At 40.4% G+C, this 23,509-nt stretch overlaps 1 long non-coding RNA gene across 1 annotated transcript in view; it reads left to right on the plus strand.

Moving 5' to 3' along the window:
• LOC131420148 (uncharacterized) overlaps positions 1 to 23,509 on the plus strand; it is a 109,862-nt gene that overhangs the window by 17,697 nt on the left and 68,656 nt on the right. The window contains exon 4 of the long non-coding RNA XR_009223484.1: positions 7,130 to 7,177. This is a non-coding gene — a long non-coding RNA (uncharacterized LOC131420148). The remainder of the gene's footprint in view (positions 1 to 7,129; positions 7,178 to 23,509) is intronic.

The following is a 23,509-nucleotide window of genomic DNA, read 5'->3' on the forward strand; positions in this document are numbered from 1 at the left end:
ATCTCAGTTTCCTCATTGATAAAATGGGCATAATTACACTTTGGAGGTTATTGGGAGAAGTATATGAAATAATGCACATAAAATGCTTACCACAGCACCTGGCACACAGTGAATGCTGGTTGTTTTCATTATTAGTATAAAAATGCTCTCACTCTTCATGTCTTCATACCCTACCCTATTTTCAAGGCCCAGTCCAAATGTCGTTGCCTCTCTGAAGATTTCTCTGATGCCAGCCAAGCTGATCTTTCCCTTTTCAAGTGTCTTTTGTATTTCCTCGCTCTGCCTCACAGTTACTCCTTTGTTACACGGCATTATGCTCTTCTCCAGTGGCCTGTGGTACACAGTTTAGCACTCAGGTATAAAGATGTTCAATAGCTTAACGCCTTGTTCATAATATAATTATTCCCTGCATCTATCTTCTCCTCAAACGAGGTTGAAGCGACATGTGGGCAAGGACTGTGTAAGGCAAAACACAAGGTCTTAAAAAATACTTTCTAACTTAACGACTGAAGGGGCCAGGCCCCTCCTCAGCTTTCTCTCTCTCTCCAATTTTCTTCTCTTGTTAACTTCTGCTCTCAGTTAGCTTTCTGATTTAAATGAGCCCATTTTTCTTTTAAAAGGTTGCCACAGTCAATTTCTGGGCTGAAAACACTGTGAGAAGCAGTGGTTTGTGAAAAGTTTTCTGGGCCAGATTCACTCGTTTCCTCAGTCAAAAGGCTCGGCATTCTGCACAGCTGTACGGACTTGGCATTTCTATAATAGCCACATCAAATCAGCTGGGGAAACAGCCAAGTCCGGGGTCTTTATCCGTTAATTTAACCAGGTCTAGGAAAATAGCCTCAAGGATTTGTCAGCAATTGTGGGCTACGCAGGACGGGGGCTAGTGGGGAGGTGTCTTCATCCAGAGTTTCGTGGCCCCTCAGCTAAAGGGATCCCATTAAATTGTGAAGGGAATTACAGACACAAGTTCCAGATAGTGGTTACCTTTTTGGGGTAGGAGAGAGAAGGGAGATGGGAAGGGGAAGAGTAACAGAGGGACTTTTCAAATACAATGTGAACATTCTCTTTCTTTAACTTGGAAAGAAAGTTAACTTAGTGGTTGCTTGGATGTTGGTTGCATTGTTATTTTTTTATACTCTACAATATAACAACTTTGTATGTACTTGACATATAACTTTTTTATAGTAGAAAAACTGGGAATTATAAGCCTACTGAATATTATTCTTCCCCTTGCCATCTTATTCCTGCATTCAAAATGCAGAGTCATCCAAGAATTCTAAGACTTAACATTGGAAAGGTCATCTCATGATGCCCACCTGGTCAGCTTAGTTTTTCAAACTACCAATTCCTAAGAATCTATTGGAGGTTCCTGAAGCACCATCGCAAGGGGCAAAGGGAAAGGGCAAAGGTGGAGCCTGGGTTCATCACCCCTTTCAACCATTTTGATTCTGTTTTACAAATTAAGATTCTGCATAAGAAATGGTTAAAGAACCAGAAAGGAAGTCAGAATAGCTATTTTCTAATTTTTGAAGGATATCGAAATTAGACTGATGTTTATAGCTTAAAAGGAAGAATAAGGATAAATGGGTGAAAGTTCTGGGAGGTAGCTTTTATTTTGCTACAAATAGGGTGATCACACCTTGCAGTCTGCTTGAGGTGGCCCAAGTTTATGCCGATGTCCCAGGGTCATTCCTAAAAGCACCTCCTTTCGCTCTCAAAGTGTGCCAGTTTGCATGGTAAATTGTAAGGTCACCCTGGTTATAAGGAATGCTTCTCTAACAACTATACCTCATATTACAAAGGACTAGTTCCCAAAGCTGAAGCAAGAAGTGAAATAAACGTAGAGGACCAATTGGGGAGCTTTCTTGGTCAGTTGTTTTCAGACTTTTTTTTTTAAGCAGAATTTTTCCTGGTTCCTTAACCATTTCCCCTGAGGCACAGTTTGCAGATTCCTCATCCTATTGGTCTCTCTGCTCTTGATATGTTTCCATTTTTTTTCCCTGGAGTCTCCAGAAATAAAAATAATATTTCGAGTGTGGTCTACTCGGGGTGGATTGAAGAGGCTTTCAGAGTTATAGAATGTTTGTATCAGAAGGAAATAGAAGATCATCAAGCTCATCCCGATAGGAATATGAATATGGTGAACTGCCATTTGGCACTTACGTGAGAGTAACTAGAGAAGTTTGCTATGCATACAAATTTCTAGGCCTGTTCTCAGAGATTCTTATCAGGTTGTTCTGGGATGGAACCTGGGAAGATGAATTTTAACGGTATCTCCAGTGATTCTGTTGCTTGGCCATTTTTGGGAATCCCCAGGGAGCCCACTGGTTCCCAAATTGTGGGCCGTGACTCCCAAGGGTGGGTGGGAATTGTAATTATTTTAGTTATTCTAAATGCTGTCTTTTTTGTTATCAAATAAATATCAGTAGTCTCCCTCGTATTTAATATTTATCAAACCTATAGGTGCTACTTTGACTAATAAAATATGTGTTTAAAACTTATCCAGTTCATCATAGCTATTTGTCTTTATGGTTTTTTTCTCAACAAACTAGTACTTCTGAGAAAACAGACTTTCTCATGTATTTGATACCTTGCTTTAGTTTATAATTGAGTCTTCATACTCTAAAAGGATGAAAACTTAATATAAGTCATTTATTTTTATAGATAAGGCCAGATAAACCAAATGTCACAAACCTAGGTCATGGCCAGCGGTACGCTGGTAAATGCTTAATACGCAGCTTTGCGTGTGTCTTGGGCTGGGGGTGGGGGAGTGCATGGATGGAGTAAAGAAAGCCGTGATTTGTAAAGTTTATCAATTTTTGTAGTGTAAATATTTTTACCATGGCTGCCAATCTGACTTTACTCAGTGTGGAACTGGGAAAAGATGCACACAGTTGGCTCCTGTTGAGCTACTGCAAGCTGGCTCTAGCAGACCGCTGGGCTAACTGAAAATCTAGTGCTCAGGATTCCTAGCTTAGTGTGCTTTTCATTACTTTGCAAATTAAGCTGGCATGTTAAGAAGCCCTGGTAGCACATTATTTATGAGATCAGGGGCTATCATCTTGTATACAAACTCCAGAGCCACACAAATGTGAGACCATCCATATCCGAATTCCTGTGGGTTTTCCTCTCACCTCCGCATCACCCAGTTCTGACCTTACAGTTGCCGTTTTTGGTTCTCCAGAAAGTTTACACGGGCTTTGCCTTCCTTGTCTTGTTCTTTTGTGAAAATCTAATTTATCCTCAGGGTAGCCCCTCACCAGGCCCACTTAGCTATGATTTTAGGTTCTATCAGATCTGGTTTCTTAACGATCATGTGGTATCTTTGACAAGCATCATTATCATAGGCTCTGTTAACTTTTTTTTCTTTTTTGTGAGGAAGATCAGCCCCGAGCTAACATCCATGCCAATCCTCCTCTTTTTGCTGAGGAAGACTGGCCCTGGGCTAACATCTGTGCCCATCCTCCTCCACTTTATATGGGACACTGCCACAGCATGGCCTGAGAAGTGGTGCGTCGGTGCGTGCCTGGGATCTGAACCCCAGGCGACAGCAGCGGAGCGGGAGCACATAACCACTACGCCACGGGCTGGCCCCTAGACTCTGTTAATTTTTATCGGCTCTCCTTAATACCGTGCTTTCCAAAGTAGAGTCTAAAAAACAATAGTCCTTAAAGATGTTCAGTGAACAAAAGGTTTTCATGGTCGAATATGAATGGGAAATGTATACTGCTATGCTATAGCTGCCTCCCCCAACCCTTGCAGAATCACAGTCCATATTCACAAATTAATGACTCTGAGTAGTCTTGCAGAGAGAAATATACTTACTTTGGTCTAATGTAGCTTTTCCAAAATTTGTTCAAGCATAGACTGTCTCATCATTGATCCTTATTTTAGATCCTATGGAATATACTCTGGGAAATATTGAACTAATATCCTATAGCAGCATCTACCTTATGGCATGTCAAAATCCATATTCAGTGTTGGATTACTCCTTAGTTTCCCATATCTGAATGATGGCCCCCTTGCACCATTCAATTTGCAGATGGAAAAGACTGATGTATCCTGAGAATGATTGGCCCACCTTTTCAGGCTCCAGTGGCCAGCGCTGTATTCCAGAGTCCCTCTTACTCTTCCGTTGAATGTCTTATCCTGCAAAGATAATGGGCTTTTTAATATAAGAAACAATTTTTATATGGAAAAACCACCAGACAGTATTTCTGTTTGGTTTCTTTACTCATACTTGCTTGACTAGAATGGGCGGCTTAGAATGGGTAGTTGTGAGTGAGGATAAGGAAGTATGGGTAGAAGGAAGTAGGATATGAGAGGACCTTCACAGTCAGACAGAGAAATTTAAGTGTGAAGATGTCAAGATACAGGAAATGGAACAGCTACCCTCTTTCTTCTGTTCTTGAGCAGCTCCTTCAAGGGAAAGAAGTAGTGCCTTTATTTAAACAGCTCATTTATAAAGCATTTGTTTCTTTCCCTTAGATAATGACAGGGCTTTAAATCTGAGCAGTAACACCTACTGTGACCCACGTGGCTTCTGTAAGTCTCTTACTGCTGTTACAGTCCTGCATTGTTAACCCTTGGCTTCGTTACCTCTTTCTCATGTGGTGCCCCTGTGCTCGATACGTTGCAACCGTGCTATCTGGTACTCAGCACCGGCTCCCATGGCAACAGTCGTGAATTCCTCATTGAACAGGGTGATATCCTTGGAGAATCAAACCTGCCCAAAAGGAACAATAAGGTTACTAGGATTTTCTTCATGAGTGCCCAATGGAATTATATCATTGCCTTGAGTTTCTCTCTGATGAGACTTCTTGTCTTTGGGGAATATCTGTTCTGCAATTGATTAAATCTGTATCTGCAGGGAATAGAAATACTTTACCACCCATCATTGCTCTGAAGATATTTACCTGTCCCAAGAGTCAGTGAGAGAAATGTGGAAACCTTTTCATGCTGCCTTCTTCCCCTGCCTCAGTTACCCTGGTCTGCCTTGAAGAAATGCTTCCTGACCTGAGTGCCCTACAGCCTGCCTCCTCTGCCAGCCTGGCCCTTTGATGATTGCCAAACATTTTACATACAGCCCCCTCACTGTTAGCCTTCTCATTCGAATTCCTGAAGCTTCTCCAGTCAAATCTCATTCCTTTCTGTGTTTACCCGCTCTCTCGATCTAGTTGGGTCATAGCGTACTCCCCTTTTTATGGGACTTCCTGGGAATATGCTCTCCCACTTAAACCTGATAGCAAGTTTAATAATTGCTTCTTTACAAGAGGTCACTTAATTTGGAGAGTAAATGTGGAAACTTTCTTAATCTTTTGTTCCCTTGTGACTTAGCTGTGTCTAGGAAATCCCAGTGGAACTTAGGGGGAGACCATGGTTGGAGTTTTTAAGTGATTATATTACAAACTATTGAGTCTGGTACTCCCCAGTGACTAGCTGTGCTGAGTACACAAGTGTTTTCTGTACGTTTTAATCATTCCCTGTCTGCTTTCATATCTCTGGTCCTATATTAACAGCTGGCCTTCCCACCCACAATGCATCTGCAGGCATAAAGGTGGCTCAATCGAAAAGGTCTAATCCTGGCTCAAAGCCCCTTCAATGTATACTGTGCTTACTGCTTCTGGTCCGCTCCCTGATAGTTCGATCTCTGACCTCTGATTTTGTTATTTGGTGCTTGCTGTTTCTCTTGGGCTCCATAGTTTTTGACCATCTGGACTCGTCTCTGGCTTATGGACTGTTTTCCATCTTAAGCTCTTTGTTGAGCACACTCTCTGACTCCCACAGTCTTTATAATTTCAGATGAATGATGCTCATTTCAGTCCTGACCCATGTGAAGCCCTACTAGCTGGGCTGGGTCCCTTAGCCAAGGGAGGAGGGGGTTTTGAAATTTTATTTAAAACCCAAAGTCCTTAGTCCTCCACTTATTGCCAGCCCAGGGACAGTGGATGAGGCCATCAGGATACCATGGTAATGCAGGTCATGCTGCAGCTGGTGGCACTCATGGCTCAGCCAGTGGAGATAAGGTTGGAGCTACTGAGGCTTCATTTATTAACGCTCCGGGATAAAACCTCCACCCTCCCCACCCCCATACTGCTATTGATCTTGCCGCCAAAGAAGTTCAAGTAGCGTTCTAACAAACTAGCAGGCATCCATCCACAAATCCAGTTCTACGTGTAAACTCAGGGTTTGGGTCCTGTGAACACTACAAGTAGTCACTGTCTTCTGTTTGTTGGGGGTGGGGGCTGAGCAATACATGATGCCCCTCCAATGGCCTGGGAGTATCCCTTTATGGTGTTGTACCAGGTTCTAGCCTGTTTTATGATCGACATGGTTGAGCAATGCGCTTATCTAATTAAAGGGGTAGCAGTTTGGCTTTCCTTTTGTGAGTCTTTATGTTCTTTTGTTTAACTGTTCTTCTGCTTAACATCTTTAATTCTTCATTTTAGGATAGGGCCATCTGCTATCATTCTGTATTCTTTTTGGCTTGAAGGATTTTTATAGGCCCCTCTGTAAACTGGATTATAAATAATCACCTGTTTGCCACATGGGGAGGGGAGGTGTATGTAAATGTGGAACTCATCTTTTGATGTATGGATGCTGGGCAATGGGGAAGACATGTTTGACTTTAAGTGATAGTCTTGGTGCTGAGAGAGCTGAAGAACTTGAGTCCATCTGGAAGCATTTAAATTGCTAATTGGAAGATGCTGTACATCACATGATAAAGAACCCAGGGGAAGATGAATATAAGAGAGGGCTCTCATTTAGAAACATCGAATACTCCTCCTCTGACTTCCTCGATAGGTTCTTTAAATTACAGAGTCATGAGAGAAGTGAGAGAAACTAAATTCGGAGTGGATTACAAAAGACATTTTTTCAATCAAAGTTTTTGTTTATTGAGATAATTGTAGATTTACATGCAATTGTAAGAAATAATATAGAAAGATCCCTTGTGTGCTTTTCCCAGTATCCCCCAATGGTAACAATTTGCCAAATTATAGTGTGATGTCACAACCACAATATTGACATTGGTACAATCCACTGATCTTATTTAAATTTATTTCACTTGTATTCATTTGTGTGTCTGTGTCTCTGTATTAAATTCTGTACAATTTTATGACCTGTGTAGGTTTGTGTATCCACCACAACGGTCAAGATACTGAGCAATTCCAACATTGTAAGTATCTCTTATGTTGCCCTTTTATAGCCATGCTGACTTCCTTCTGTTTCCATTCCCAAGCCTTTGGCAGCTATAATCCGTCATCCATTTCTAAAATTTTGTCACTTCAAAAATGTCATACAAATGGAATCATACAGTATGTAACCTTTTGGGACTGGATTTTTTTGCTTTCTAATTCCTTGGAGATTTATCCAAGTTTTTGTGTATCAATAGTTCATTCCTTTTTATTGCTGAGTAGTATTCTTTGGTATGTATGTATCACAATTAATTTAACCATTCATCCCTTGAAGGACATCTGGGCTGATTCCTGTTTTTTTTTGTTACAAATCACCTATGAACATTCATGTACAGGTTTTTTGTGTGAATATAAGTTTTCATTTCTCTGACACAAATGCTCAAGAGTGCCTTTGTTGGGTCATATAGTAGTTGTATGTTTAGTTTTCAAGAAATTGTCAAACATCTTTCCAGAATGACTGTGCCATTTTACATTCCTACTGCATCCTTGCCAGCATTTGGTATTGCCACTATTTTTTATTGTAGCCATTCTGATAGGTGGGTAGTGATATCTTATTGTGGTTTTAGTTTGCATTTAAACAATGACTTAATGTTCAATCTTTTCATGTGCTTATCTGCCATCTGCATACCTTCTTCAGTGAAATGTCTCCATTTTTTTTGCATTTTTTAATTGGATTGCTTTTTTATGTTGAATTTTAAGAGTTCTTTATATATTTTAGGTACTAGTCTTTTGTCATATATGTGGTTTGCTGAATTTTCTTCCAGTTTGTAACCTGTCATTTCATGCTCTTCATATGGGCTTTCACAGAACAAAAAAAAATTAATTTTGGTGAGGTTCGATTGATCAGTATTTCCTTTTATAGTTCATATTTTAGTGTCAGATATAGGAGCTCTTTGCATGGCCCTAGATTCCAAAGATTTCCTCTTTTTTTTTTAAGTTTCATGGTTGTATAATGTAGAGTTAAGTCTTGAGTTAATTTGTATATAAGGTGTAGGGTTTAGGTTGACATTGATGTATATTTTTCTTAGCCTATGGATATCCAATTGTTCCAGCACTGTTTGCTGAAAAAGATGATTCAATGTAAAAGAGGCCGAAGTTATATTAGTATCAGGAAAATGTTATCCTTTGATCTAGGCTTGAGGTGTGACTCCACAGTGTTCACGCTCATCATGAGGTTTTAAAAGTCTGTGAGTTCCTGTAAAGGAAGGTAGTGATTTACTCCAGCACTTTATGGAGGACAGTAGCTTATAAGAGTTTCCAAGTGACTTGAAACTCAGGGCGGGGGTGGCCTGGTGACCATTCATTGTAGAACATTACCCTTTCATCAGAGGATTGAGCAGAATGAGATGAATCCCTGCTTCTAATTCCAGAAGGTCAGAAAGGCCTTGAAGTCCACTGCACGATCAACAGCACAGGCAAACAGACCTCCAGCTTCAGGGCTGGTGGGAACTAGGTCCCCCTCCAGGCAGTCTCTGTGCAGCCTTCTTATCTCAGGCGGGACAGAACAGTTGAATGGCAGGGTCTACTACATCAGCCAATGGAATGAAAAATTCTCCTCAGGATTCTGCTCATGCACCACGTTTTCTAGGATGTCAGCAAACTAACTTACCCTGGTGTAAATTATCCTGGCCCCTCTATCACCACCAATTCAAAGGTCTTTCCTCTCACTCAGCTGTCACAATAAAGGGAGGCAGGAACGTATTTTTTTCAACTCTAATGCTAAAAAATTTCAGAAGCAGTCAAACAAAACACGCACTATTATTGACCAAAAATCAAGAAATACCTTTTCTTGGAAAGGTCTCAATTTAATTGCCCTTTGGACAATTGCAATCCAGCTAAAGTACCAGGGGAGCAGCAAGCTACATGGGAAGCAATACTAGCCTACTGCTCACAGGTCAGGAATCCTGTCTAGTCCTCAGTGGCTGGGGGACCTTAGATAAAGCCCTACCTCTTTGTATTTCAGTTTCCCTTTCCTCAAAATGGCAGTAGGACTTGTCTTACCTACTTCATTGTGTCATTGTGAGGTTCAAATTAGATAATAAATGCGAAAGTTCTCTGAAACATCAGTTTTCCAGATTGAGCAGAGCCCTGATGTACACACCAGCAGGCTTCCCTGGCTACTCAAGAAACTTGACTGCTGCCCAACCTCCTCCCCACCCTCCACCACAGCATTGTTTCATTAAAAAAACCACTAATTTTGAAGGACTGTCAGTAGAGAGCTGACCAGAGTGTCTGCCATCTTAGTGTTCAATAAATCACAGCTGTCATAATTATTCTGTCACATTTCTTTATACCTTGCCACCCTCTGGATGACAAAGCTTGGTTGTGGGCTGTGGTAGACAGGGCTGATTGTCTACCAGAGAGCTGTGCTCCCCTCGGACAGCACACAGCTCTCATGGGAAGTGCTGCCCATCACTGACCACACTTCCAAAACCCTCCTGCAGGTAGATGCGGCCATGTGACTAGGTTTTAGCCAAAGGAATCTGAGCAAAAGTGATGCATGCTACCTTAAGGCCTGGCCCCAAGAACTCCCATGATGCTCTGTGCTTTTGTCCCCTTCTGGCTGCCTGGAATAGTGGTTCCCAAGGAGACTCTAGAAGAAATGTATAGAAAATAGCAGAGCATCTGTCAGCCTCCCTGACATCCCTAAATGTCTACACAGAGTAGCACTGCTCTGCCAACCTGTTTAACCACCCAGGAAAACTTGCTTGAACAAGAAATATACTTCTGTTGTAATTGATTAATTGTATATTTTTATTTACATGTTTTTTAAAGCAGTTAGCCTATCCTAACTACGTCATGGCTCACTTTCCCATTTTCCGTGTGAACATGCTGTGAACATGTTGGCGGACTCCAGACATGTGGTATAATGTATTTTTCTCTTATTTTTTCCTTATGAAATGTAAAAATCAAATTACACAGAACCATAGCATCTGAGAATCTCTGGTTCAAATAAATCAATCAGAAATAATTGCTGAAAGTGTAGTCTTCCAAGACTACGTTTTTCAAGAGTTGACTTTATTAAGTAAAATGGGTGTGACCTACAGATATTCGCAACACCAATTTTTGAGATGTGTGATATAAGGCATTTTCTCTCCATAAGGAGTTTTATCTAATCAGATTTTCTTAATATGGTCACATTTGGTGCAGTCACAGAAACTATAAACTCCTCCATCTTTCCTTGTCCTTCCCTCCTGGGTTTGTCAAGCGCAGTATAGCCGCCAGCCCTTTTTAGATGTCTTAGAAATCTTTATTTGAACAAACAAACAAAACGCCAGTACTGGGAAATGCTAAATGTCACGTGGGCGTTTGAGGAGTTATTACCACTTCAGCCTGAAGCCAAAGGGATCCAGGCTTTAGCTCCAGCTCAGCTCTCAGCAGATGAATCATGGACCCAGTGAGAACTGACCTGAGACTCAGTTTCCTCGACTCAAGGCAGAGCTAGTAATAGTAACCACCTACTGTGTGGAATACATGGAATAATACATACAGATTGCAAAGACACTTACAATGCACCCAATAAAGAGTCAGCTGTTCTGTTCACAAGCACTTTTTGTTAATAATTGCACTGGAGCAATTTAAAACATATTGCCTCTTTGTTAAAATGAAACTTTTGCTGCAAGTATGGTGATACCACTAGCCATGAAACAAACAAAATTCTACTAGGGAGCCTCCCACCTGGATGGTAACCAGTGCTACATGTGTATATATACATATATATATAATGCACATGTGTGAGTGTGTGTGCACGTGTGTGTGTGAGAGAGCAATGATGAAAATGCAAAGGGAAGACAATGGAAGAACATCTTTAAAGTACTGAAAGAATCATACAACTTTCAACCCAGAATTCTATACCCAAATGAATTTTTACCTTTTTAAAAAATTCCATTTATAACTTGTAATTTCTTGGTGCAGATCCAAGTTTCAGCCTGGTACCGTATTCCTGCTGCCTGAAGAACTTCACATTTCTTGTAGTGCAGGTATTCTGACAATGAATATTCTCAGTGTTTTGTTAATGTGAAAAAAATCTTTATTTTGGCTTAATTACTGCCCGTGGTAGCCGCACCATGCACTCTACCTTCTGCAGTAGGGGGTGGTCCTGTCACTGGAGCAGGAGTGAAAATTCCCTCGAGGCATGCCGCTCTATATTTTACTCCTGTCTCTTGTTTCTTACCCCTTAGAACGTCAGTCCCATGAGAGCGGGAGCGTTCTTAGTGTTCAGTGCAGGGCCTCGTCCCAGCCACCCTTTCTTCTGCAGCCACCGTCTTGGCTGCCTCCTACTTGGTGGCAGCCACATCCTGGCCCTCCATTGGCCTCTAGGTGCCCCCACCATTGCCTTCAGGGCCTTCGCCATCTGTCGCTGCCACCCACCTCTCCATAGCCTCGCTGGTGGAAGGTTGAAGTGATAAGACTCTGCTATCATATCTGCCCTGGAGACAGCAAAGCAGCCAGCTGTGAGAGAGGAGCCAACCTTATGTGGCGGTGGAGGTGGCAAGGGAGGAGGTGATGGCTTGGGACCAGGACAGAGGTGGCCCAGGGTAGGACCACCACAGGGATGGGCAGGATGAAGGAGCTGAATGAGCTGAGGGCACCTATGGCTCCCTGGAGGCAGAAAATGCCCTTCAGAAGGAGGAATGGAGCTGAGGAAGATGGGGGTGGTGGGGTCAGAAACTGGCAGGGACGAGTGAGTGTAGGGATAGGGATGGAAAGGTGGAGACAGGAGTGTGTGTGTGTGTTTAAATTTAATAGAATTCATGGTAAGCTGCTCGGCTGGAAAAAAATACTTTTAAAATAATAAGGAGCTATTTACCAGGCACAGGAAAGAGCCTCTAGACTAGTGAAGGGGATGTTCGAAAAACTAAGCTGGAGACCTGGACCTGCCAGTTACGGGCTGTGTAACCTTTCTAAGATCTTATTAAACCGTTAGACAGCTGGAGAAAACGTTACCTACTGTGATGGTTTATTTCATGTGGCAACTTGACTGGGCCATGAGATGCCCAGGTATCTGGCTAAACACTACTTCTGAGTGTGTCTCTGAGGGAGTTTCTGGAAGAGACTAGCTCTAGAATTGGTGAACTGAGTAAAACAGATGGTCCTTCCCAATGTGGGTGGGCATCATCCAACCTGTTGAGGCCCAAATAGAACAAAAAGTGGAGGAAAATTGAATTCTCTCTGCCTGACTGCTTGAGCTGAGATGTGGGTCTTCTGCCCTTGGATTGAGACTCAGACTGAACCACACCATGGGCTCTCCAGCCCCCGGGCCTTTGAACTATACCACCAGCTTTCCTGGGTCTCCAGCTTGCAGAGGGTCATGGGACACTTCAGCTTCCATTATTTCATCAGTCAATTTCTTATACGTATATATTCCTTATATGTATATAGGCTCATTTCTTCTCTCGAGAACACCGACTAAAACACCTACTTTATATGACAATTAAATGAAATAATGTATATAATGCCCTACTATTGTAGCTAGAACACCAGAGCCACACAGTGAATGTTATTATTATTAACCACGTAAACTTGGAAATCCTATTTGTCAAAATAGGGTTCACCTGGCTTTCTAATTTAAATAAAGAGTTCTACATATATTCAAGACCCCCCTTAGCTCTTTTGGGGTTTATTTACTCAGTGAATTCCGTGATATAATTCCCTGGAATTTGAGTATAAGCTCTAATTTGCATGCCAGCCAGACATAGATAAATGCATGTATAGAAAAGGCTTGAATAGTCTTCAAGATATTCTAATTATTCATCTTGGAGATTTTGTTTCACAAAAAATTCCTCCAAGAATTGAGCATCATCATCATTTGTCTAAATCAAGTAAACTCAGAATGTTTGGTAGACTATTTGCTAGTGTAAATAAAACTACTCTACTGTTATAGAAATAACAGAAAGAATAACTTAGCCCATATTAAGCCGCCTCCTGGCTTCATATTTCTCCCCCTCACATTCGGCTTTTGTGCCTTACCACACTTGTATTTCTGAAGCACAGATATGAGCACATCTCATCTCCTACCCAGATTCCCCAGGGGTTCCCCATTGTCAAATGGCTTGGTCTAACATGACTGGCACACCTTTCTAGCCTCAACTCTTACAACGCCCTCAGAGACCTTAGTTTCCAGAGAAGCTGAGACACATTTTATACCATGTTCTGTGCTATCTCTTTGGGAATATTTAAATTCTACCCATGCTTGAAGGCTCAGATGAAATGGCACTTGTTCCTTGAAGCTTTCTCTAATTCCCATGCTCAAATCTAGGGTGATAGTTCTTGAGACAGGAACTATCACAGCACTTTATTGTACCTGTCTTATACCATAGTGTGCACACCTGCCTCCCCCATCCTCCCCCACACACTGTACGCACCTGCCATATATGACATGCCATGCCACACGCTGAGCGTGTAGATCCATACTCTCGTGGACGTGACAGTCTAGTTAGGGGAAAGAAAGCAACTAATCAACCAAAAAGTAAGTTTATAATTACAAAATGAGTTGAGCACCACCAAGGAAAGTGCAGAGCACCGTAAGTTAGCATATCAGAGGGCTGCGTTTAGATTTTGAAGTAGAAAAGAAAGAAATTTTGGTCACGGAAGTGGTGCAGACCTGGCATAACGTATGTGAAGGTGCACGCGAAAGACACCAATGGACATCATTCATTCAGGTAGCCCAGCCCCCAGTCCACAGCTCAACAGTCAGGCTCTTCTGGAGAATTCATACAAGACTGATGTTGTTGTCTTTGATGCTCATCCATCTGCCCAAGAGCAGAACACCTTGATTACCCTCTCTTCTAGCTAATTATTAATTTATCCAAAATTCACTGTTTTCAAACTCTATAGTTTTTCCTTTCTCTCCTTCTTTTCTCTCTCTTATAAATCCTGATTTCGCTTTTGTTAAATGAAATCAATAATAGTTATTAATTTATTATTGGCTTCCTCTGCATATAAGCAAAATAACACATTCCTAAATGACTATCTGCCTGTCAGTTATTTTTTGGCAGAAGTTACCATTTACTGAGCGTTGGTTATGTGCCAGGCACGGTGCTAAGAGTTTTAAATATATTACCTCATTTAATTCTCACAATGAAACTCTAAGATCAATTATTACTCTTTTATCTTTAAAATGGAAATGAAAACACAGAAAGGTATATCAAGAGAGGGTCAATATTTGAATTTAGTTCTATTTGACTCCAAAACCTGTGCTTCTAACCACAATGCCGTACCATCCCCAACTGTACAAATTTCTTGAAAAGAGGGAAAATATTTCATTCATAGTGAGTCCTGACATGTGAGATGGAATATTAGGTAAAATAAACACAGTTGATACCATTATATTTTACAAATAAAGGGGCTTATGCTGATCCTCTGAATATTTGACTCTGGATATTAAGGACCCAAATCCATCCAAACTCAAATACTAGTTTTCCATAATAACTAAGATAAGTTCAGCTCACAAGCAATAATTCTATGTGATTTTCAAGAGAATTGTTAGATGATATTGTAAATATATTGTTTCCTTTGTTTTCTCTCAGCACATTTTTGCCAAATAGATTTTAATCTATTTTTTTATCCAAGTGTCTGCCTGCTTTTCCTTTTTCCTTCTTTCTTTATTTCATTCCTTTCTTTTGTATTTCCATTGTTCTTTTCTTGTTTCCTTTCTTTTCCCCTCCTTTCTTCCTTTCTTCCTTTCTATCCATGCATCCATCCATCTGTCCATCTATCCTCTTTTTTCATTCAATACACAAATCAAGGAGTGGCAAAATTGAAATTTCCAAAAATTCTAAGCATCGTTGCCTCCAACAAAAATGGTTCTGTTTGCATTAGCATTCCCAGATTTGGGTTCAGGGACTGGCATATGAGTTAGCTTAGTTGAACAGTTTGAGCGTCTCTTCTTGAGGGTGAGTCATAACTTTATTTGGAAAGGAATTTTATTTCCTGAATAAAATTCAAAGGTACCATTTGCTCCCCACCAGAGAGAATTCAAGGCCTTCCCAAGGCACTCCACCATGAATGATAAATGAGGCTACACAATAAATAGGTGGATCTTGAGATCTTCAACACTGAGATGCTTATCTGATTCCAAACTATGCTTCCGCAGAATAACCTGATTAATTCCAAGGTTTGATACTTCCTGTGTCCAGTCAAGCCAGAATATCTCTAAGGAATAGCCACTTAGCTGTCATGTTGGTGCTGTTCTTCAAAAACTCAAAATAGTACAGACAGAAAGTAACTTTAAAAATTTTGTAACATGTACTTGTGGGTGTATATTCAGATGTATGCATGCTGGATTAAACTTAGATGTGAGGGCATCATGAGCAGCCTAATGGTTTGGCATTGCCTTAAAGCAATATGCTTCAAATGGTTGTTTCACATGTATTTAGTACTATAGGGGAACATCTAATTTTCTATTAATAGAAACTGCATTCCTCTCTTTACATTCAGAATAAGAAACTTGTTATAGACATTAGCTAAAATAATATTTTTAAACTTTTTTAAACTGTATTTCCTTCCATGGTTTTTAGTCATTCATAATTTAATAATGTTTCTTATTTGCATTCACTAAGGGTAGAAGTAACTTACATGAATATGGCTATAGGTTTGCTCAAAACACTGAGTTTAAAAGTATTTTTTGTTTGTTTGTTTCTGGTTTCATGTTGGCTAAACATTTCCAATTTTACTGTAGTTATAGTTCTCTCTCTAGTTTTCCATTGTTTTTTAAACTGGAAAATTTCTTGGAAGCACTTAAATTTTAAATTTAGATAAAGAATTAATGTAGTTCACTATAGCATGAACTACATACTTTTTTTTCATGTTTCAGATTTTTCTTTGATTTTATTTGACTTTCAGCTGACTGCTGGTGGCTTGGCTTCATGTGCATGGAATAGAAGATTTTTATCCCTGTAAAGAAGTCCCTCCTGAAAGAAGTCCTCCTATTCTCTGTTGTGTTGGGGTCCTTTTGGGTTTCTCTCATTTTCATGCTTCAGTGGTTGTCACAGGAGTTGAAGCATCAAGATCTTTGAATGTCTCTGTTCTTTGTCTTATTCTGATGGAGCCCTCACCTTGCAGTCTGGGAGTGAGATGCAGGAGGATATAGAAATTAAACAGTTTCCCAAGAATTATTTAAATACAATTGTGGTAACTACTGTGAAGGAGAAGTAGAATCCTGTGATTGTGTGTATAAAAACGAGGGATTTGACCTCATGAGGTGGATTGGGGAAAGCCTCCAGGAGGATAGCAGATTTAAGCTGAGACTTGAAGGATGATCAGGAGTTGTCCAGCTGAGGGAGACAACTCCATCAATATCACTTTCATGAAAGACATCTGCTAGTGCGCGGAACACAGGGCTTGAGACCTTGGACCTGGGACTGACTGTCCCACTCAAATTCTCTCCTTTAACAACTAGCTCTGTTTCTGTGGGCAAGACCCTGAGGTTCTCCGTTTCTCACCAGTCCTTCCTGTAATGTTAGGTTAATAATACTCTTAGGGTATTATACTATTATCATGGAGTTATGATAATCCTATGTGAGGCTTGAATAAAATAATGTATGTAAAGCACCTTAACACAGTAACCAACAGCAAATATTGGCCATTACTATGCCAGCACTTTGCAAATTACAAAACACTTTCACATGCATCATATATCATTTGATCACCAATGCTTCGCATTAGTGCTCAGTCAGGGAATTGGTTACCTCTGCTAATGGTACTATGATTCTATTTGGAGAAAATAAATAAATGCTGTGGACCCCTCTTTAGCTCTATTAGGGGCCAGGAGTATCCCAGAGAGAGAGTGCAGATACAGCCTGGGTGTCAGGGTTCCGAAGAATATTCAAGAATCTTCCTATCTAGACTGGAAGTCTGTCAATGCTTAAAATGCTAGTAGTGTCTCAAGAAAAAAAGGAAACACACATTTAAAGGACTAGGTTATATTAAGGATTTCGACAACATGACATTTATGGGTTAAGTGCCCCATGGAAATCATGGCCTCAAACTGTTCAATAATCATGTAAGGTGGGTGAGCAAACAATTTAAGTGTTACTCTAAAATAATCTCAGCAGGAGCACAATATTGTAAATAGTCATCTCCACATCTCCATGTTGCGAAGTAGCTTTTCATTATTGTCCATTTATTCCTTTATAGCTTTATAGCTGTATAGATTGGTCTTTGACCAATCACTTGGCATCTTCTAATGATTCTTAAAAGATCTTCTAAGGAAATCCAATGTAAGATGGTGTGGGCTGTTATGCTAACTGTAAAATAAAGGATGTCATTTCTATTGTAAACAGCATCCTTTCCACTGCACACATTTAACCTCCGTATATCTGGTATTGTGGCTCATTTAAGGGTGGGCATGGTGGCATTTATTGTCACAATTCTGCAGCATTTAACGTTGGCAGGTTACTTTACAGTTTGCAAAATATTTTATCCATTTTATCACATTTAATTCTCACACAGCCTTTCCCAATTTTTAGTTAGTGAAACCGAGACCTCGAGATGTTACACAAGTTGTCCAAGTTCAGATAGCTGGTTAGTGACCGAGCCAGCGCTTGAACCCAAAAGGTTGGTCTCCAAACAGAGTAGTCTTGCTGCTAAACTTTGGTTTTTTGCCTTGTTTTCAAAACTTGGATGAGAAGACAAGAGCAAGCATTTTGTTGTAAGATTAGCATAACACAGAAGACCATCTTTCACCAGAACGTAACTAAGGACCCCACTCGATGTAGATTCAGTTCCAAAGAAGGACTTCAAAGCCCAGGCAAGAGGATGCCACTGCTGAGCAGGAGAGACAAGGTTGCAGCAGCCAGTGCTGTGACCAGCTGACCCACTGTGGGAATGCAGTTAGATCTGGCCTCTTCTCTGCTACACCTTCCACACCTGAGAATTCCCCAGAGGCCATCGGGCAGCTGTCCTCCGAAGGCCTTTGGGGATTTCCAGCCCTGTTTGAAAAAGACAACCTCCAACCATTTCCCGTTTAAGGCAGCCGCTGACAAGTTGCTAATGATTCCCCTAGGGTCCCTCACTCAGGCTCTTTAAGGATTGTTTCACTTGAACTTGAATCAGGGCATCTTTTAAAGAATATCCAGCTTGCTTTTTACCACTGTCTTTTGGGGCTAAGTTAAGGAAACTAAACCATTATCTGCTTGTGGCTTTGCTGAATCAATGAATTTTACTCACTATAAATCCACATGAAGTAGTTCTTTTTTGTGAAAAGACGGCATAGGCATTTTTGAGCGTTGAGTTTTGAAGAATATACAGAAGGCTTTCTCAGGCTGATAATTAGAGCTGGCATCGAGGCAGTGTACATGAGCAGTGACAGGCCTTTTCCAAATCTGACACATTGAGAGACAGAGGTACACATTCTGTTTAAAGTGAAGTAACAACAAAAAAGGGGCCAGGGGAAAGAGGGGTTTATCACATTTGGAGATCATAAAAATGGTTTGTTTTTCTCCAAATATTGCTCTAAATTGTACCTTTCCTTCAGTTGCTTGGGCTACCTTTTGTTCAAAGTGTGTACAGATTCAATAACCCTAGTTTTTTGGGGGGCAAACATAATGGACTGCACACGTGGCTTAAGCTAGGAAAAGCTACCATATTTTCTTAAATCTGACTCCATTGATGCCAAGCTGCACCATATTATGTTCGAGTACCACTAGGAAAGAAACAAATGCTAGCAGCTGGTAACATCAGTCTCTTGTGGCTTTGACTTGCATCTTGTCTTTTCTGATGGTCTTGGTTGTTTCTCCTGCCTTTATTTTATTGCTTGGCAGTTGAGAGGAACATGTCTTTTGCACATGTACCAATAACAAAAATAACACAGCTTCATCTACCTCATGGTTGTAGTTTCATCTAAAGAACTTGTTTGTTGCCTTGCAAGAAAATGGGGAGTTTCAATCGCTACTTTGACAATACGTTTTTAGTTCACTAATAATAGCAAATTTACACTCACTGGCTCATTTCAGCAAAATAAGTCTGTTCCAACAGTGAACAACAGTATAGTCTTTTTGGAGACTGACAAGTTATGCCATTTGATATGTCTCGCCACTGCCAGTGGCCAACAGTGATTGTAAGATTGTAAAACAGTGATGGAGATGTAAATCTTCTACAACCCAGAAATGTCTTCTCAAAGACCATCCCTTTGAGATGTAATCATTGAAGGCGATAGCACCCCTGTCTCTCAGTCTCTGTGAGAAGGTGGGAGCCTGACTTCTATGGGTACCAATTAGCAAACACAGATGGCCTTATCACATTGACTTACTCTCCCTGCCAAAGTCCTCCAGTACTTTTCTGCTGGCTAACCCCAGTTCTTAAAAATCTCCTACCTTTTGTTTCAGCAAAGTTGAGTTCCTTCTTTCTCCTCTATTGCAATAGTCTTGCATGAAGTCTGCCTTGCCTGTTTAACTGGTCCAGTGCCATTTTCCTTTTATACTAGTAACCGGTTCTAAAGAAATGGTCAGCAGTAAAATGACCCTTTATACAGACTTAGCACATCCTACTTTGAATTATGGCTTTCTTTTTTATGCAGATTCTTTGGTCTCTCACATAGCCTGTATAATTTATATGTTTTTTGAGAGTAAAATCCAAGCAATCTATTTTCCCCTATAGTATTTCCCTGTTGTAAATGCTGTGTGTGTTGAGAATTGTAATTCATGGTTAGAACTGGTCTTTTTTTATTGTTTAAACCAAAGGAGTTTAGAGGTGAAAGAAAATTCTTTCTAATCCAAATATCTAATTTTTCAGGCTAATATTCCATAGCTCAGAGAGATGAATGCTTTTCTCAGGATCACATAGATAGTTAATGGTTGACCAAGAGCAATCTAGTGTTTCCACTAGAGCAACATTAAGCCATGTATTAGACACTTGGGGATTTTGAAAAAAATTCTGATGCATTTTACAAAATCAGGATCAATTGATCCAGAATCTCTGGTTGTGGGCCTAGGCACATGTGGTTTGTAAAAAGCTCACTAGGTTGTTTTTTTTTTAAGCTCATCCTTTTTTTTTTTTTTTTTTAAATGCAGCCAGGTCTGAGAACTACCAGAATATGCTTTCTTGCTGCAGGTATATACTAAAATCTAGCAAGAAATGAATTGCTAGTTTTTACATCCTGCACAGAGGAGCAGAAGGCTAAATTTCAAATGCTGTTTAGCATTTGTGCCCTCACAGATTCTCATTCTTAAAGCACCCAGTACTCAGTTATTCCTTCCATTGCTTTTCTGCCCTAGAAGTGTATAAAGTTGCCTATGGTACAACTACTTGACTGGTGATGGTGGCTCACAGAACCTGGGACAGTGGCCTTTGCACCAGATAGCACTTGATGTATCTTTGAAGCTGGCCTATTTGCACATTGGGCTGCTGGGCACAGAGAGAAAGAGTTCTCAATGAACATTTCTATAATGTGACGAATCTACTAGACTGCTGGCTTACAAACCTGTTCAGGTGATAGGATAGTTTTTGCGAGTGAGATATGCTTCATGAGAATGTGAGCTCCTAGGAAGAAAGGAATTGTGTAAGTGCAAATGATTATTTTTATTATGCAAATAAATGTGCCTAATATGGTAATAATTGCAATTAAAAAGAAAGCCAGGTTTCTCTGCCCTAGAGAGCAGCATCTTTGTAAGGAAATTTAACAAAGCCTTTTATAACTATAATTACATGCCTTAGCTGCAAGGTTTTGAGTAAGAACCAAACTTTTAAGTGGGTGTTTTTTGTTTTTTTAATCCATTAGGCATAAATTAAACCAAACCAAAAGATTGAAGTGTCTCCTCCCTCTTCCTCCCACACCGCTGCGGTCCTAACCTTGATTTGCTGATGTTTGCAGTATTTTTACAAGCACTGCTATCTTCTGGATCAAAAGCAGCACAACTGTGATGATTCAGGGAAAGAGTGAGAAACTACATATTTTTAAAATTTTCCTCTTATGAGCAATTTAAATTGGCAGGGAAAACACAATTAAGCAATTTCAAAGGTGTAATTTTATGGAGATTTAAACACTACATCTCTAAACACTGTTTAAAAAAATTTGTAATTGAGGCTTTCTATTATTTATAGCTCTAATCTTTGTGAGACAGTGGTGAAGAAAATTGCCAAGAGAGGTGATTTTTATAAAGTACAGTTTGAAAATTTCCGGCCTAAAATGTTGCAGCAGAAAAAGATGAGAGTGACTAGAGATTTCAGATGAGGAGAAGAGCAGAGATGTCCCCTTGGCATCGCTCTTGAGATCATTAACTGAGGGAGTCCCGCTAAGTTTGTGGTCATTTGTTATTATATATATATACATATATATATATATATATATATATATATATATATATAAAATAGGGAAATAATATACTAGGTATTGTGTGCCTTATTTGTTATCTTCTTTAGTCTAAACAGCTTCCGTCTGGTCACCATATAGCCAGGTTCTCTCATCAGCCGTGGGTGCCTCCTTCTGGATTGATAGTTCCTACTTCCTCAATGTTCTCTCTCTCTCTCTCTTTTTCTTTTGTTTGGTGAGGAAGATTGGCCCTGAGCTAACATCTGTGCCAATCCTCGTCTATTTTGTATGTGGGTCGCCACCACAGCATGGCTGACAAGTGGTGTAGGTCTGCACTTGGGATCCAAACCCACGAACCCAGAGTGCGCTGAACCCAACCATCAGGCCACGGGGCCAGGTTCTCAACGTTCTCTCTTGAAATGGGTTGTAGAATGACTACATTTCATCTAGCTCCTGCTCAGTGATCACTCTACGTACAGGTAGAACATGTGCTAAAATGATCCAAGGAATATTCCAAAATGCAGTCAGTGAACTAAGAAAGACAGAAAATTCTGAAGAGGCATGCACAAATTACGTCAACATGAAAAAGTGTAGATCTTTTCTGAGACAAGGCTGGCTAGAAATAATTGAATAAAAAAGCCTCTGGCTGAAAGTTAGACCCGTCTCTCTGCCGTGGCCTTCTTTGCGTGGCTATGTGATTATTTTCATGTAGATCTAGGCTGTGAATCCTCGAGGGTGAGGGACTGTGTTCTGTTCATCTCTAAACTCCAAGTATAGTACTGGGAGATCAGTATAGGTCTTCCACATTTACCTGAAACAGAAGCATTTGCAAATGACAGGATTTACAGCTTGCTGAGATTAATTGAAGCTTTTCTCCAAAGTTGCAAAGCAACAGAGAGAACACTGCTCAGAAGGATGTGAAGGGCTGAGGAATGTACCAGCGAGTAAATGCTTTTTCAGAATCAGAAAGCAATTCTCATGAAACAGGAGGCGTTGGCGAGCTCTTTCTGGGTGGGAGATGAAGATTTGAACAAAAATAAAAATGAGACACCTGAGAATTTGCCCTAGCACAAACAAGACAGGAGGTGATAACACTGATAGTTAAGAGCTGCTCTCAAAGTACATTTTCTCTCGTTGGAGAAGGACACTGTCTCTCCTTTGAGAGAGACTAGGCTGTACAAACAGACATAGCCAGGGGGATTTGTCCACAGTAAAATAGGCAAACTAATATTAAGAGAAGAAAATCCACTCACAGCTGAAAGATAAATGGAACAAAGAGAAAGAAGCTCAAGTGCCTCAGGCAAACGCAGGCTCCCCTTCAGGGAACCCAATTAGTACTCGCCTAACTTGGGCTGCTAGTTTCTCAGAGTGCAATCTGGGGAACATCTGAAGGAGGTGGGCAATTGAGGAATAACAACAACCAAAACTGATGTTATTTGCAGTGTATATACCACACGCATGCGTGTAATATCAATTACAGTTCCACCATTCTTTAGTTGGGGAAACTGAGGCTCAGAAGGTAAGTGACCTGCCAAAGGTTGCAGAGCTGATAACTGATAGGAAGGACTGGAACTTCGCACAGAAATTTGATGTCAATCTCTGTGCTCTTTCAGAACATTAAATTATCTCCCCACGTAGTAACAGAATAGAAAAATATTTATGTATTTTGAAATTAACACCCGAACTCCTCAGGCCTGTTGTGAGAATCACATGAAAGAGTTATGTTCTTGGGAAAGTCATTTAATTTCTCTGAAAAAAAAAATTCCAACAATCCATGCACCTCTGACAGTCTTTGACTGCCTGACTCTAACAATTTAGTGAGTACCTAAAATGGATAAATCACGGACTGAGGCATTACAGGAAATACAGAAAAACTAAGACACTCTGTGACTGCATATTCATTTATTTAACAGACAATTATTAAAAGTCTTCTTTGTGCCAAGTAGATACTAGGAAAGACTACTAGATTCAAGGACATTTTCCTCCATCAACCAATTGTGCAAAGGTTTTTGTTGAAATTTGGCTCATAAATTCCCACCTTCTCTGATGTGAATCCGACATATAA

Source organism: Diceros bicornis, chromosome 22 (assembly GCF_020826845.1).
Source record: "Diceros bicornis minor isolate mBicDic1 chromosome 22, mDicBic1.mat.cur, whole genome shotgun sequence".
NCBI classification, from domain to species: domain Eukaryota; kingdom Metazoa; phylum Chordata; class Mammalia; order Perissodactyla; family Rhinocerotidae; genus Diceros; species Diceros bicornis.